This window comes from Antedon mediterranea, chromosome 5, assembly GCF_964355755.1.
Source record: "Antedon mediterranea chromosome 5, ecAntMedi1.1, whole genome shotgun sequence".
Classification (NCBI taxonomy): Eukaryota; Metazoa; Echinodermata; class Crinoidea; order Comatulida; family Antedonidae; genus Antedon; species Antedon mediterranea.
The window spans coordinates 13,828,043-13,843,259 of record NC_092674.1 but is presented as its reverse complement, the minus strand read 5'-3'; the positions used below and the strand labels follow the sequence as shown (position 1 = coordinate 13,843,259).

The 15,217-nt window shown below is 27.8% G+C and overlaps 1 long non-coding RNA gene across 1 annotated transcript; it reads right to left on the bottom strand.

Moving 5' to 3' along the window:
- Positions 1-3,098: 3,098 nt before the first annotated feature.
- LOC140049133 (uncharacterized) lies at positions 3,099-5,718 on the bottom strand. The gene is made up of 4 exons (XR_011845191.1): positions 5,381-5,718; positions 4,668-4,825; positions 4,200-4,284; positions 3,099-3,633 (listed from the first exon to the last, which is right to left on the bottom strand). It is a non-coding gene; the product is annotated as an uncharacterized lncRNA (long non-coding RNA).
- Between the last annotated feature and the right edge of the window lie 9,499 nt (positions 5,719-15,217).

Here is a 15,217-nt window from a genome sequence, read left to right as displayed (position 1 = left end):
AATAATTTAACTATACTGAATAAGCTTAAAATAATGTTTTTAATAACGACATTTTCATTGCCCGTTTTTGTGAGTTTGAAATAAAAGACAATTTCGAATATAAGCAACAAAATCCAACTATTCCGAACTGTTATTTGAAATAGCCATAATTAGCCTCTTAATAGTATATATTAAATGCAGAAGCTCACAGTAAGTTTACGTCTTCGTACCATTGTTTATGTAAATATTAACACATTTAAGCTTTCTGATAATCGGAAAGTAATCAGTTTTAATTATTTTGTCAAATCTGAAAACATTATAATGTATATAACTGATGAGCTCCCATTGATTTAAAATCAGTTAAGTTCTATAAGTGATTACACAATAGATAAACATTAATTATACAAATTATGTACGTAAATAACATCATAGTGACAACAGCAGTTACATAATGAAATAGGTCCATCTTCGTAATAAGCGACTTACATTGTTTATTCCTGACATGACTCTCTGTATGCATACCAATATTTTTGGTCGATTAGGTGACTAGCGGAAGAGCTTGAGATCATGTAGAAAGGACACCAATATTAGTATTCATTTGACATTTGAATTTGAAGGCCTATAACTTCATTCAAAACCAAGTCAGACAATAAAGGACTTGAAATTTATAGACGTTTATAGACAATAGATGTCACAGTTGTGCTTACCTGGACTCATAACAGTGACATACACCAAACAATTGAATATTATACTATCAAGAAAAATATCAAATTAAATGCATTGTTTTCGTTACGAAAAAAAACACTACACAGCAAAATTCTGATTCTTGTTTTAAGAAAAAAAAAACTTGTTTCAAGCAAAATATTTCTTGAAACAAGTAAATTTTGACTTGTCCGTATTTCAATACTTTTTGGCTTACCAAGAATCGTAAAATTCTTAACAAGAATCACACAAATTCTTATCAAGAAAATTATTCTTACCAAGAAATAATACTTTAAGAACAATATTCTTACCAAGAATTTAATTGCTTTTTTCATTCTTGTTTTAAGCAGTATCTGCCTTAAAATAAGTAACAATTTATCGATTTTTTAAAATAGAATTCTTGTTTCAAGCAATATTTTTCTTAAAATAAGTAAGAATATTCCGATTTGTATTTTTTTGAATTCTTGTTTCAAGCAATATATTTCTTAAAATAAGTAAGAATATTCCGATTTTTATTTTATAGAATTCTTGTTTCAAGCAATATATTTCTTAAAATAAATAAGAATATTCCGATTTGTATTTTTTTGAATTCTTGTTTCAAGCAAGATATTTCTTAAAATAAGTAAGAATATTCCGATTTGTATTTTATAGAATTCTTGTTTCAAGCAATATATTTCTTAAAATAAGTAAGAATATTCCGATTTGTATTTTTTTGAATTCTTGTTTCAAGCAAGATATTTCTTAAAATAAGTAAGAATATTCCGATTTTTATTTTTTGAATTCTTGTTTCAAGCAATATTTTTCTTAAAATAAGTAAGAATATTCCGATTTGTATTTTTTGAATTCTTGTTTCAAGCAATATTTTTCTTAAAATAAGTAAGAATATTCCGATTTGTATTTTTTGAATTCTTGTTTCAAGCAATTTTTTTCTTAAAATAAGTAAGAATATTCCGATTTGTATTTTTTGAATTCTTGTTTCAAGCAAAATATTTCTTAAAATAAGTAAGAATATTCCGATTTTTATTTGTAGAATTCTTGTTTCAAGCAATATTTTTCTTAAAATAAGTAAGAATATTCCGATTTGTATTTTTTAGAATTCTTGTTTTAAGCAATATTTTTCTTAAAATAAGTAAGAATATTCCGATTTTTAATTTTAATATTCTTGTTTCAAGCAATATATTTCTTAAAATAAGTAAGAATATTCCGATTTGTATTTTTTGAATTCTTGTTTCAAGCAATATTTTTCTTAAAATAAGTAAGAATATTCCGATTTGTATTTTATAGAATTCTTGTTTCAAGCAATATATTTCTTAAAATAAGTAAGAATATTCCGATTTGTATTTTTTTGAATTCTTGTTTCAAGCAAGATATTTCTTAAAATAAGTAAGAATATTCCGATTTTTATTTTTTGAATTCTTGTTTCAAGCAATATTTTTCTTAAAATAAGTAAGAATATTCCGATTTGTATTTTTTGAATTCTTGTTTCAAGCAATATTTTTCTTAAAATAAGTAAGAATATTCCGATTTGTATTTTTTGAATTCTTGTTTCAAGCAAAATATTTCTTAAAATAAGTAAGAATATTCCGATTTTTATTTGTAGAATTCTTGTTTCAAGCAATATTTTTCTTAAAATAAGTAAGAATATTCCGATTTGTATTTTTTAGAATTCTTGTTTTAAGCAATATTTTTCTTAAAATAAGTAAGAATATTCCGATTTTTAATTTTAATATTCTTGTTTCAAGCAATATATTTCTTAAAATAAGTAAGAATATCCGATTTGTATTTTTTGAATTCTTGTTTCAAGCAATATTTTTCTTAAAATAAGTAAGAATATTCCGATTTGTATTTTTTGAATTCTTGTTTCAAGCAATATTTTTCTTAAAATAAGTAAGAATATTCCGATTTGTATTTTTTGAATTCTTGTTTCAAGCAATATATTTCTTAAAATAAGTAAGAATATTCCGATTTTTATTTGTAGAATTCTTGTTTCAAGCAATATTTTTCTTAAAATAAGTAAAAATATTCCGGTTTGTATTTTTTAGAATTCTTGTTTTAAGCAATATTTTTCTTAAAATAAGTAAGAATATTCCGATTTATATTTTTAGTTTTCTTGTTTCAAGCAATATATTTCTTAAAATAAGTAAGATCCGATTTTTATTTGTAGAATTCTTGTTTCAAGCAAAACTTTTTTTTAAATAAGTAAACAAGAAGTCTATCAAATAAAAACCAGTAAATGTTTACTTATTTTAAGAAAAGTATTGCTTGAAACAAGAATTCTATCAAATTAAAATTCGTAAATTCTTACTTATATTGGGAAAAAAATTGCTTGAAACAAGAATTCTATAAAATATAAATCATTAAAAATTTATTTTAAGAACGATAAATGAATACTCATTTTAAGTAATAGTTTACTTAAACAAATAAATTCAAGAATGTTATAAAACATAATATTAACAATACTGTTATTTTCATTAAGAACTACAATTTACATGACATTAGGTACAATAATATATACAACTTCTTTAAAACAAACTTGTTTTTATTAATAATAAAATGCCATCAAAAGAAAACTTAAAAACATTAAAATGGTAAAATACAAATTTCGTAAAATTCTTCTCCCGCACCTGGGCTTTAAACTATTAGGTGTCTTTAAATTTATTAATGTATACTAATGATGATTCAACAGCCTTTGTCAAGTGTACAGGTGTGTTTTCATCACAAATCACTAACTGTTAAAGGATAGTGAGGCCTACTTCTTTTCATTTTGGATAATCGAAATCCAGAAGGTAAAAAGTGGAGAGGAGAGTAACTAGAGCCTCATCTAATTTTGCTTTCTTTGTAGTTAGAATTGTTTGCTAAACTTTAATGTAGGCCATTTCTGTGTCCAAAAGCAATACCGGCATATTACCTGAACGGCGTGAAGACCAGGATTCTGGATCTTTATTCATGTTCCTAAAAATGAAAAGAGATTAATATAGTTTTAGTTATTACTGTATTTAAAATATGTGTAACATCATCAACTAATTGGGTACGGTGTGGTTTTAGAGTCCTATATCTGGGGCGGTAAACACAAAAACATGACGCAATATTAGAACGGTGGTAAGAATAATTTTACATTATAAGACATAAGGGTGGGTGGAATATGCATTTGAACTTTTTAATCACAAACTTTGCCCTGTTTATACCGATCCCAAAGACAGGCCTGGCTGTATCTATTATTTTTAGTTAAATTATTAGGGTCTAAATTTATTTTTAATATTACTATTTAGGAAGACAATACGCAAAACGGTGCTCAATCCTGATTGATGTTTTTATTCCGTATCAATGTTTATAATAACAATCATACAATTAAATGTAAATTTTGTTTAATTGTTTGATTTTAATAAATTATTGTAAACATAGTATATACCTCGAATTTTAAGCTAAGATAAATTTGATTTTAAAAAAACACTTTAAGATATTTTTTTTTAATGTACATAATGTTACTTGTATTTTAAATTTTAAAAAACACTAAATACCTTCAAGGTCGGCAGACTTTTTTTGATGAGTTTTTCCCAACAAATATGTTTGACAGATTTGACAACATATGGGTTATCTTTGAACCTAACCAAAAATAACAAATTGAAAACATTATATTATATAAATTTATTTAAATGAGTGGAATAATGTATGGACATAAACTTGATATACTGTAGCTCAAATTTTAAATAATGTAGCCTACAGTTTTGTAGGTGGTCAATGTAAAAGGAAGGGGAAAGGGTGGGCTGGCCAGGAGAGCAATAATATGTCAAAAATTAATATTCATAAGTCATTTATTTAATTTTAGTTGTCAAAGGGAGGAGTGCATGACACTAGCTTGAGTCGAACCAAGCTGTTAAAAATACGTACACAATATGTACACGTATTTTCCTCACTACCATTGGTCCATTATAAAATTAAAACTATTTATGAATAGATAAAAGTACAAAAACATACACTGTACTTACCAGATGGAGGACTGGTGTTTCTCTTTAAAATACCAAAATAAACTATATTATTCTCTTCTTTGGAAAAATTTGCTAAGAACTTTTTTAAAAAGCTTTCTTTTGTATTTCATTCCTCTTTGCCTAGTAATAATTAGTATCCTTCGAACTTCTTCAATTACCTAACAAATAATTTAAGATATTGTAAATAACACAGTTTTTTAAAAAGAAATTTAATATAACAATTTTAGTTATGCAGTACGTATGTTTTTTGTTTGTTTTTTTAGTATGTTTTTTTTAAATTTAGAGTTAAAAACATAAAGTTTCAATATCGATGTGATCACTTCGGGGATTACTTAGTGTGTACAATTAATTAAATATAAAGAAGTGTTTTTAAATGTCATTATATTTCTCATTGGAATATGTGTATATAATACAGTATAATCCTTCGTAGATATTTCATGGCTACATTACAAAATAACTGTTACATTATAATTGTATTATCTATTATTAGGCCTTCCTTATACCTAGCTGAAATAGGTCCGACAATATTTGTCCCCTCTGTCAATGTCTGAACTAAAATGCTAAGCTAAACCTATACACCTGTCCGTCAGTACAGGCATAGTAGGCTAGCCTAGACCTACTAGTTCCAGGCCTACAGTATTACTAACTAGGAAGGAGCCTAGGCTAGGCCTAGACTGCTGGCAGATTAAAATATAATTATTAGGCCTACGAACCTGTTAAAATGTTGGCCACTTCTTCATCTATTTCTCGGATCTTCAACAAAGCGTCTTCCTTCGACATTATATTAGACTAATCTTACTAGGCCTATTGAAGCATTTAATATATAAATTGCGATGAAAGGTGTCTTTTACTTACAAACTCTAGATTTTGAATGATTACTTTAAAAAACCGTTGGCCATGATCCCGCCGGGAGCTAGGTCATCGACCACACACAGTGTTGTTTTTCAACTATAACCAAAAATTTATCGCTGGCCTTTTACCCAGAATGTATAAGGTCATTATACTGCTCAACGTTAAAGCATGGAGGTATAAACCTCCATGGTGGTTAAAGCAAATCTGTAAAACGTCTGGACCAACAGTAATACGACAGACAATAATAATGACACATGTTTGTTGCAGTCCGAAAAAAAGCGATAAGTTTGTGCCAGTAAACTGAAGTAGGTACAGTATTTGCTACCCTATTTGCTAAGGCATTATAATTCAATTCATGGAAATACTCCGAATTTTCGAGTAACATGTGGAATTGGTGGTTCGCTGCCCGGCAAGCTTTGGAATTTACAATTCGTTTTACAAGCATGTCATAAGACGCCATTTTAAGGACGAGTATAACAATCGGCAACCTCCTGCAGTTGACGATGGAAACATCAGTAATAAGTATGCCTGGAGAAAACGAGGATGCCAATTGAGGATGAAGTAGAACTAGGCCTAGACTAGGAGACTGACGAAGTTAATGAAGAAAAAAACTATTATAACGGGGATGATTTATCAACTGACGATAGTAGTAGTGATAATTCTAGTATTGTTATACTGTTAATGATTGAAATAATATTAATTATCTTGTTGATGCTCAGCAAGAAGGCCTACTAACTAGAGGATGAACAAGCAGATAATAGTATAAAAAATGCTGATTTCTTTCTACTAAAATTAAAGGAGAGAAACAAGATTCCACAGGTAAGCCATTTTGCTTTAAAATTACAACAATTATGCATTTTAAACTATTTTTTATTAGAGAAATACGTCTATTTCCTAGGCCTTGCTGGTACTGTTATATACAGGACTATTAGCTATAGTAACTATAGGACTTGGGTACTAGGCCTAGGCCTAGGCATTATACACTCTAAGTTTATGTTGCATTTTTTTGTGACCAATTTCATTGTTACAAATAACATTTTTTTTGTTAGGCTGCATAGCTCCCCAACTAAAGCACAACTTAGTTTTTAAACATATTAAAACTTGAATATAAAAAATATTAAATCAATATTATTTTCTTTAGGCCTAGGTGGTTGCAGTGCAATCGATTATTCAAAGCACAAACAGTTTGATTACCCAGATTCTTTCAGTTGAAACTGAAGTGCTAACTGCTCTACCGTTGTGTGAATATAAGGATATTGACAATCTATTTTAAGTAAAACATTTCTCAAAATAAGTATTTTTAAGAATATTAAAATAGAATTGACTTCAATTCAAGCAAAAATAGTCTTGATAGGATATAGTATGATATTGACTTCTTATCTTAAGTAAAACATTTCTCAAAATAAGTATTTTTAAAAATATTGCGAATCTCAATTTAAGCAAAAATAGTCTTGATAAGATAGTATGATATTGACTTCTTATTTTAAGTAAAACATTTCTCAAAATAAGTATTTTAAAGAATATTGCGAATCTTGATTCAAGTAAAAATAGTCTTGATAAGATAGTATGATATTGACTTCTTATTTTAAGTAAAACATTTCTCAAAATCAGAATATTGCGAATCTGAATTCAAGCAAAAATAGTCTTGATAGGATAGTATGATATTGACTTCTTATTTTAAGTAAAACATTTTTCAAAATAAGTATTTTTTAAAATATTGCGAATCTCAATTTAAGCAAAAATAGTCTTGATAAGATAGTATGATATTGACTTCTTATTTTAAGTAAAACATTTCTCGAAATAAGTATTTTTAAGAATATTGCGAATCTTGATTCAAGTAAAAATAGTCTTGATAAGATAGTATGATATTGACTTCTTATTTTAAGTAAAACATTTCTCAAAATAAGTATTTTTAAAAATATTGCGAATCTCAATTTAAGCAAAAATAGTCTTGATAAGATAGTATGATATTGACTTCTTATTTTAAGTAAAACATTTCTCAAAATAAGTATTTTAAAGAATATTGCGAATCTTGATTCAAGTAAAAATAGTCTTGATAAGATAGTATGATATTGACTTCTTATTTTAAGTAAAACATTTCTCAAAATCAGAATATTGCGAATCTGAATTCAAGCAAAAATAGTCTTGATAGGATAGTATGATATTGACTTCTTATTTTAAGTAAAACATTTTTCAAAATAAGTATTTTTTAAAATATTGCGAATCTCAATTTAAGCAAAAATAGTCTTGATAAGATAGTATGATATTGACTTCTTATTTTAAGTAAAACATTTCTCGAAATAAGTATTTTTAAGAATATTGCGAATCTTGATTCAAGTAAAAATAGTCTTGATAAGATAGTATGATATTGACTTCTTATTTTAAGTAAAACATTTCTCAAAATAAGTATTTTTAAAAATATTGCGAATCTCAATTTAAGCAAAAATAGTCTTGATAAGATAGTATGATATTGACTTCTTATTTTAAGTAAAACATTTCTCAAAATAAGTATTTTTAAGAATATTGCGAAACCTAATTTAAGAAACTTTGTCTTACCTAGAAAAATATTTATTGTTTTAAGTAATTTTTAGAATTCATCAATCTTAATTTAAGAAAAATTATTCTTGATAGGGATAAATATAATATTGATTTCTTATTTTAAGTAAAATACTTTTCAAATTAAGTATTTTCAAATCTTGTTTTAAGCAAAACTATTCTTAATAAGAAGAGAATGATATTGACTTCTTATTTTAAGTAAAATATTTCTTGTAATAAGCATTTTCAAGAATATTGCGAATCTTGATTCAAGTAAAAATAATCTTGATAAGGGTAGTGTGAAATTGACTTCTTATTTTAAGTAAAATATTTCTCAAAACAAGTATTTTCAAGACTATTGCGAAACCTAATTTAAGAAACTTTGTCTTACCTAGAAAAATATTGATTGTTTTAAGTAATTTTTATAATTCATCAATCTTGATTTAAGAAAAATTATTCTTGATAGGGATAAATATAATATAGATTTCTTATTTTAAGTAAAATACTTTTCAAATTAAGTATTTTCAAATCTTGTTTTAAGCAAAACTATTCTTAATAAGAAGAGAATGATATTGACTTCTTATTTTAAGTAAAATATTTCTTGTAATAAGCATTTTCAAGAATATTGCAAAACTTAATTTAAGAAAATGTGTCTTTTCTAGAAAATTATTTCTTGTTTTAAGTAATTTTAAATCTTGACAAGAAAAAAAATACTTATTTTAAGAATTTTTTCTTAAAACAAGATTTTTTTTTCTTGCTTAGAATTTCAAATTTTGCTGTGTACTTTATTGGTTATTCGCACTTAGTACTGTATGACACATAATAGACATAATTCAGCACTATACATGTTTTCAGTTTATAGAGTATGAGTGTATTTCAAGATGTTTGTTACACTGTGTGCGTTAACGCGGATATCCCGATATCATCACGGTGATGGTTGAGTTCAAATTTTAGTTTAATTCAACAATTATTCGGGAAACTAGTAATCATTGTTGTTATGTTTGCTTTCATACTTTTTTTTTAAATTAGCAAGTACATTACACATATCACACAAACTGTCCAATGATTTAATATTAAAAGTTTATAATTTAAATAATATTGTTTTGGATAAATTAGACACAAAAGTACATACCAGTATCATTTTTAAATGTTAAAACAACCTGTTTATGACAATTAATTTTAAGTTACCAAAAAGTAACTTGCATATACTTATATTGATAAGTAGGTATTTGTATTGCAGTAATTAACTACCAATGTAAACATCAAAGGCGCTTAGTAGCACTTATTACACTTTAAAAACATCATGATTAATGTTTTCTTTAAACAATGACAAATTATTTAATATGGTGATAGAACGTGGATAGGTCATAATTATTATAATATTTATAATATATTATTTATAATTATATTATTAATTATTATTTATAATATATTATATAATATATTTATAATAATACTTGAAGTGCAAACAATTAGGTGTGAACCAGGCTTAAGAGTGATCAGAAAGGATTAATAAGATATAATGGCTATATTGACTACCTGTAACATTCCACTTCCCCTATCTGATTTCTAGGCCTTTTTTCAGATAAATCTGTCATTGAAAGTATTCTCATTATTCTTTATTTTATAGTTTACCTGTACCACATGTAGGAATTGGCTGGAACGTATTATTAGTTATACTTCACGTATAATAATAATAATAATAATAAACAGTATTTAAATAGCGCCTAATGGATCACTGACCCCTCTAGGTGCTTTACATAGGACCTTACTAATGGTAATAAACTATCCCCCGCCGGACACCATTCCGGTATTTCTTAGTCGAGGTTTCGGGGATGGAGACAATCAATAATGTGAGAAAAAAAATGTATAGGACTACAGTACTTATAATTAAGCAAATCTCATTTCGATTCTTTTTATAAGATACTTTACTGAGGAAACACATTCAATTTTGCAAGACCTAACCTATCCAATGCACTATTTTGACGTTAAAAAAAAGGTCCATCACCTCTCGTAATAGATTCCGTAATCATTGTTTCCATATGTCTTTAGGGCACTGAATGTTAGAGAATGATATGTCGTGGTTTTTTCAGTTTTCTGTTTTTGCATTGTGTTGTGCTGTAGAGCAACATTGTATTTTATGCAAAATGATACAATAAATGGATATGAATCAAGATTTTCATTTCATAAAACATTAAAAAAATACATATCCCCTCTAAGTAACGGTAAAATAAAACCAATAGTAAGAATTTAGCATTCAAAATGTGTTACTTGAGCAGAATTTGGAGCCTAGATATATTTTTAGTCGTAGCTGCCAGTTCAAAAGCCACTTTATCATAATTAAAACTCATACTAGTTACCACTACCGGATGAAGTATTTAGTTTTCAGAAAAAAAAAACAAACATTTATGCCTATCTGTTTATACATTTATAAAGCACTATAAAAAAACGTTATACAAGAAAGACAAATGTATACGTACATTATCTTAAAGAAAAGGGTTAACAATGTAGCATTATTTAAATCTATAACATAATTTTTAATTGATCACATCGTAATGATTTCAGGACAATATTATAATACTTTGTTTAGAGAGAAAATACTATAACATAATTATGTTTGTAATATTTCAGGTTGGAGCGTCACCTTTGCATGTGGCAGCACAAAACGGCCACATAGATGTTTGCTCTATTTTGCTCAAGGAAGGTGCTAATTTGGATCTTCAGGACAAAGTAAGTGTTACACACATAAATAACATGTGCTATATAATTCAATGTGATTTAAAAAGTGTTTAATTTTACAATTTAAAGGGCGTGCCAGTAATAACATACCTAAATGAAGCAACCAAATCGCGGGTCATTTTACAGATCATCTTTGTTGCGAGGATGACTAATTAATTGTCGAGTACTGCGCACGGTTGTATCCCTCACATGGTTCGGAACACCGCTGCCTCGTCAATGTTAATCTTGACATTGGAAAGTCAGTTTAACCAAGGTTTTGTAACAACTGATGTCACACTTTGTAATAACTTGTTTAATCTTTATAAATTAATATTTATTACTTGTAAGTCACAATAATATTAAATAGCCAAACCATAGTATTCTACAATATAATTAATATATTAGTTCATTTTGACGTTTAAAGAGAGAAACATGAAATATCTTGACTCAAATGTATATCAAATGTACATGCCAGGTTCACATGTGGGACAGCTGCAAGCGTTTTGTACAGAGGTTTTATTGTGACTACAGCGAAGTTGGAAATCGCAAAGTGATGACGAACTCGGAAGTAACTTTACCGCTGACTGTTAAATGTCTACCGATGACATAAGACATTAAAAACACTAATACTATCTTTTCTAAGACATTAGACGCATGGAACAGCTGGTGTAAGAACCGACACGGAGTTGGTGCTATGCGTTTTACATTGTGCATACCTATTCCAGAATTAAGCATAATATGTAATCATTCGTTCTTTCAGTGTTTGCGCGAAAGTAAGGAATACGTGTTGTTAGATAACTGTTGGTGTTTTTTTGTACGTTTAAGGATAGACCTTTGTTTAATTTGATTATTTCATAACCTTTTATGAATTAATAACTACTGCAGTGTTGTGCATTTCACTAATATGTTTGTGACTTACCAATGCGATGCTATGTGCACGTACATGATACTACGAGCTAAATGTGCTCCACGATGTTAGTGTATCTATACTTAAATTATGGTTACTTTTGAGCACAATGGAAAAATATTTCCGCCTTGCATACCTACATTATCTATCTCAGATGTACCGCGAAACGTAGATTTAATAATATTTCTCTCTTAGGCAGATATTATAAAAGGTTTTAAAACAACCTTTCTGATTTCATCGGCAGATTTTCAATCGTCCGCGGTATAAAATTAATTTCGTTGATTTCCCGGTTGATGTAGTTTTTGCTCTGCTCCAATATTTGCCGTTGACGGCGACACATATATTTTGATATTTTTTTTTCACGGGCCACGCCTGTAGGTTAAACAAATGAAATTATACTGTAAAAAAAGAAAAAATATACAAAAGGAATTCCATTAAGGCCAAAAGCCGCATGCATGGAAGCCACTCGAACATTTTAAATAATATATAATTCTATATAATATAATTTAAAAATTAACAAATCAGAACATTCTAGTCATTTTACAGGACGTAGTATTCCAAATGGAATATGACGAATTGCATTAATTGCCAAAACAAATAAAAAAAGTACTATTGTTCCTATAAAACTAACCCTCATAAAATTCATGGAATTGAATATTTTCTCGATGGAGGCTAGTTTGATGGATGAGTATGCAGTTGACAATTGCTAATTTATTCCTTGTAACTTTTTTTTATATCTGACCGGCATTTTCGAAGTTCACCTCAGTCGCAAGAATATTTCTAATGACAAGAACGTAACAAAAATGTTGTTTTCACATTTTCTTTCATTGTTGTGTACCACTATTTTAGGAAAATAATTGAACTGAAATATTTATCAATTCCCAACAGTACGAAAAGAGTACCTAATTAAGTATAAAGAAAATAGTGCAATCTGTGGGTATAATTAACATAAACAATTTTAACTAGAATGTTTTCCGTTTCTCGGTAACTTGTTTTATCTAGTAACCAAGTAAAAAGAGAAAACAATATATAAATAAATTAAAAAGTAGATAATTTAAATATACTATAGTGAATAAGCTTAAATAATGTTTTTTTTTAATAACGAGGATTTCTTTGCCCGTTTATGTGAGCTTGAAATAAACACCCACTTCTGCTACTGTCAATGGTGGTTTCTGAGAAACTAATTACTGTATAGGCCTACAGAAAACACAACATGCCATTTTCGTTTTTCATTTTTGTTGCGTTCTTCCCCTAGTCACGCATGCCATCGGACCTCGCCGACTTGCAATGTGTTTTGAAAATAACAAATGAGTGTTTTCCGATTTTTGTTAAACATGTAATTCGCTTGGATCGTCGGCTTTTGTACCTGATTTGAAATACCATATTCTCTTATATAGAAAATGTATTACTATAGGATACCAAAATAAGCTCTTTCACTGTACATAAACAGGCACATCATGTATAATACCACCAAATTACGATTGATAATCAATAATATCATAAGGCATTTAATGAAAATGTGGACCGTCTTAAAATTACGTGACATGTTTCGATAAATCTATTCTCATGCTAATTATTGACTCATTTAAACGCAACTTTGTACGTATACAAGTACTCTAGGCTTTAATTACAGTTTTGATGATGAGAATATATTTATCGAAACATGTCAAGTAGTTTAATACGGTCTGTATTTTAACTAAATGCCTTATTGATTCTCACTCATAAACAAACACGTGTCCACCCCCACTCCCTTAATTTATTAGGGGAAATCGATTAGGCCTACTAATTTTGTAGAATATATTTTATCAAACTAATTTCTAGTAACAAATATATTTATTACAGTAAAACGTCTACTAATTGACAAACTCATTTTCATTGTGGTTTACGCGTCAATATCTGTCCTGTAGTTAGAAGTACCCAAATCTGAATCAAGTTACTTACTAGTGATAGGACGCACTTAATCTGGCGGTGTCCCTCTGTAAGAAATATTTATAGAGTAAATATATTTAGAAGTTGGCCCAGCTCACGCGTCGACATCCGGGGGCCATGCTATACACATCCAGGTACCAAAATACGTAGTTTCGAGAGGCGGTATGCTCCCTTTGTAAGAAACGGCAATTCATTCGCAACTACCATTTACAAGTCTACCCAATGTCACTTTTATTTGGTTGTTTACTATTTTTGTTTTGTTTATTTTTTTTTCGTCATATAATACATTACAAAAAAAAAATAATTAAAATCAAACAAAAACAACAACAACAACAAATTAAATAAAGGTTCATAAAAATTATTTTAATCTCTAACAATTTCATATTTGATTTATAAATGCTTCTAATTTTATTCATTTTCTATTTAAAATACTGTCCTCAAGATTCTGATGGTAAATACATTTTTCCGTTTCATAAAACCTTTTTAACTCGTTCATAACCATTTTGATAGTTGGCTTACATTTAACTAGTTTACATTTATAAATAAATGATTTTACTATTAGAATAATTGCATTAATGGCTTTTAAATAAAAAAACTGCAGTGCGCATCTTGGTATCCGAAAATTCTGCTCTCTTTACTAAAAATAAATTGCACTCCAGTTTTTTCTGAAATTTTTTCCTGGAGGAGGTTCCATATCCTTTTTACTATTGGACAATTACAGAACAAATGCTGAATGGGTTCGATTTTACCATCTCCAAATGAGCACATTGAAGTTTCTTTTATATCCATTTCAAATAATTGTTCATTTTTTGCAATTATTCTGTTTACAATTTTATATTGAAAATATATTAAAACAATATTCATTGTAAACGTATGTGGAGCTAGATTGTTTTCCATTGTTCGTTATTGAATACAAATTTATTCTCTGCCCATTTCTTTTGTGCTTTCCATGATTTAACCATTGAGTTATTTAAAAAATCATACAAAATACGACATCCCTTTCTTTGTTGAAAGAGTACTTTTTATATGAAATGGAATATCTGGCAAAACTGTTTTTTTTTAAATTTCACATATCATTAAATTGTTAAATTTTTCCATAAGAAGCCTTCTTAATCCTTTTAATTTTATTATAATTTATCTTGATTCCATAGGTATCTTCGACTTCTTTTTTATTCATAAATTGCCCATTGCTGGTAAACAAATCATTAACAAACAGAATACCTGCTTTTCCCCATTTCCATATCTTATACATTCGTTGCCTATTCTTATTACTTCATTATTCCAAATTTGTATTCGTAATGGCTCGTCAACAGACTTTGGATAATGAATATAAATAAAATTACTTCATGCATCTATTACCTCTTTCCAGAAGAGAATTTTAACATTATCTCTAATGCTGGACAGACGTTTACAATTCGTTTCAAGTTTTTTTACTATTAGTTGTTTACTATTCCAATGTCTAGAACGTAGCACGCTGGCACATCATATACAACAAATTATATTGAAAACAGTTTTCAGAAGAGATGGAAAGATTATAGTTGACATATTTAAAAGATAATTGAATACATACTGTGTTTATTTATTTGTTTATTTATTCAATTTCTGCCAC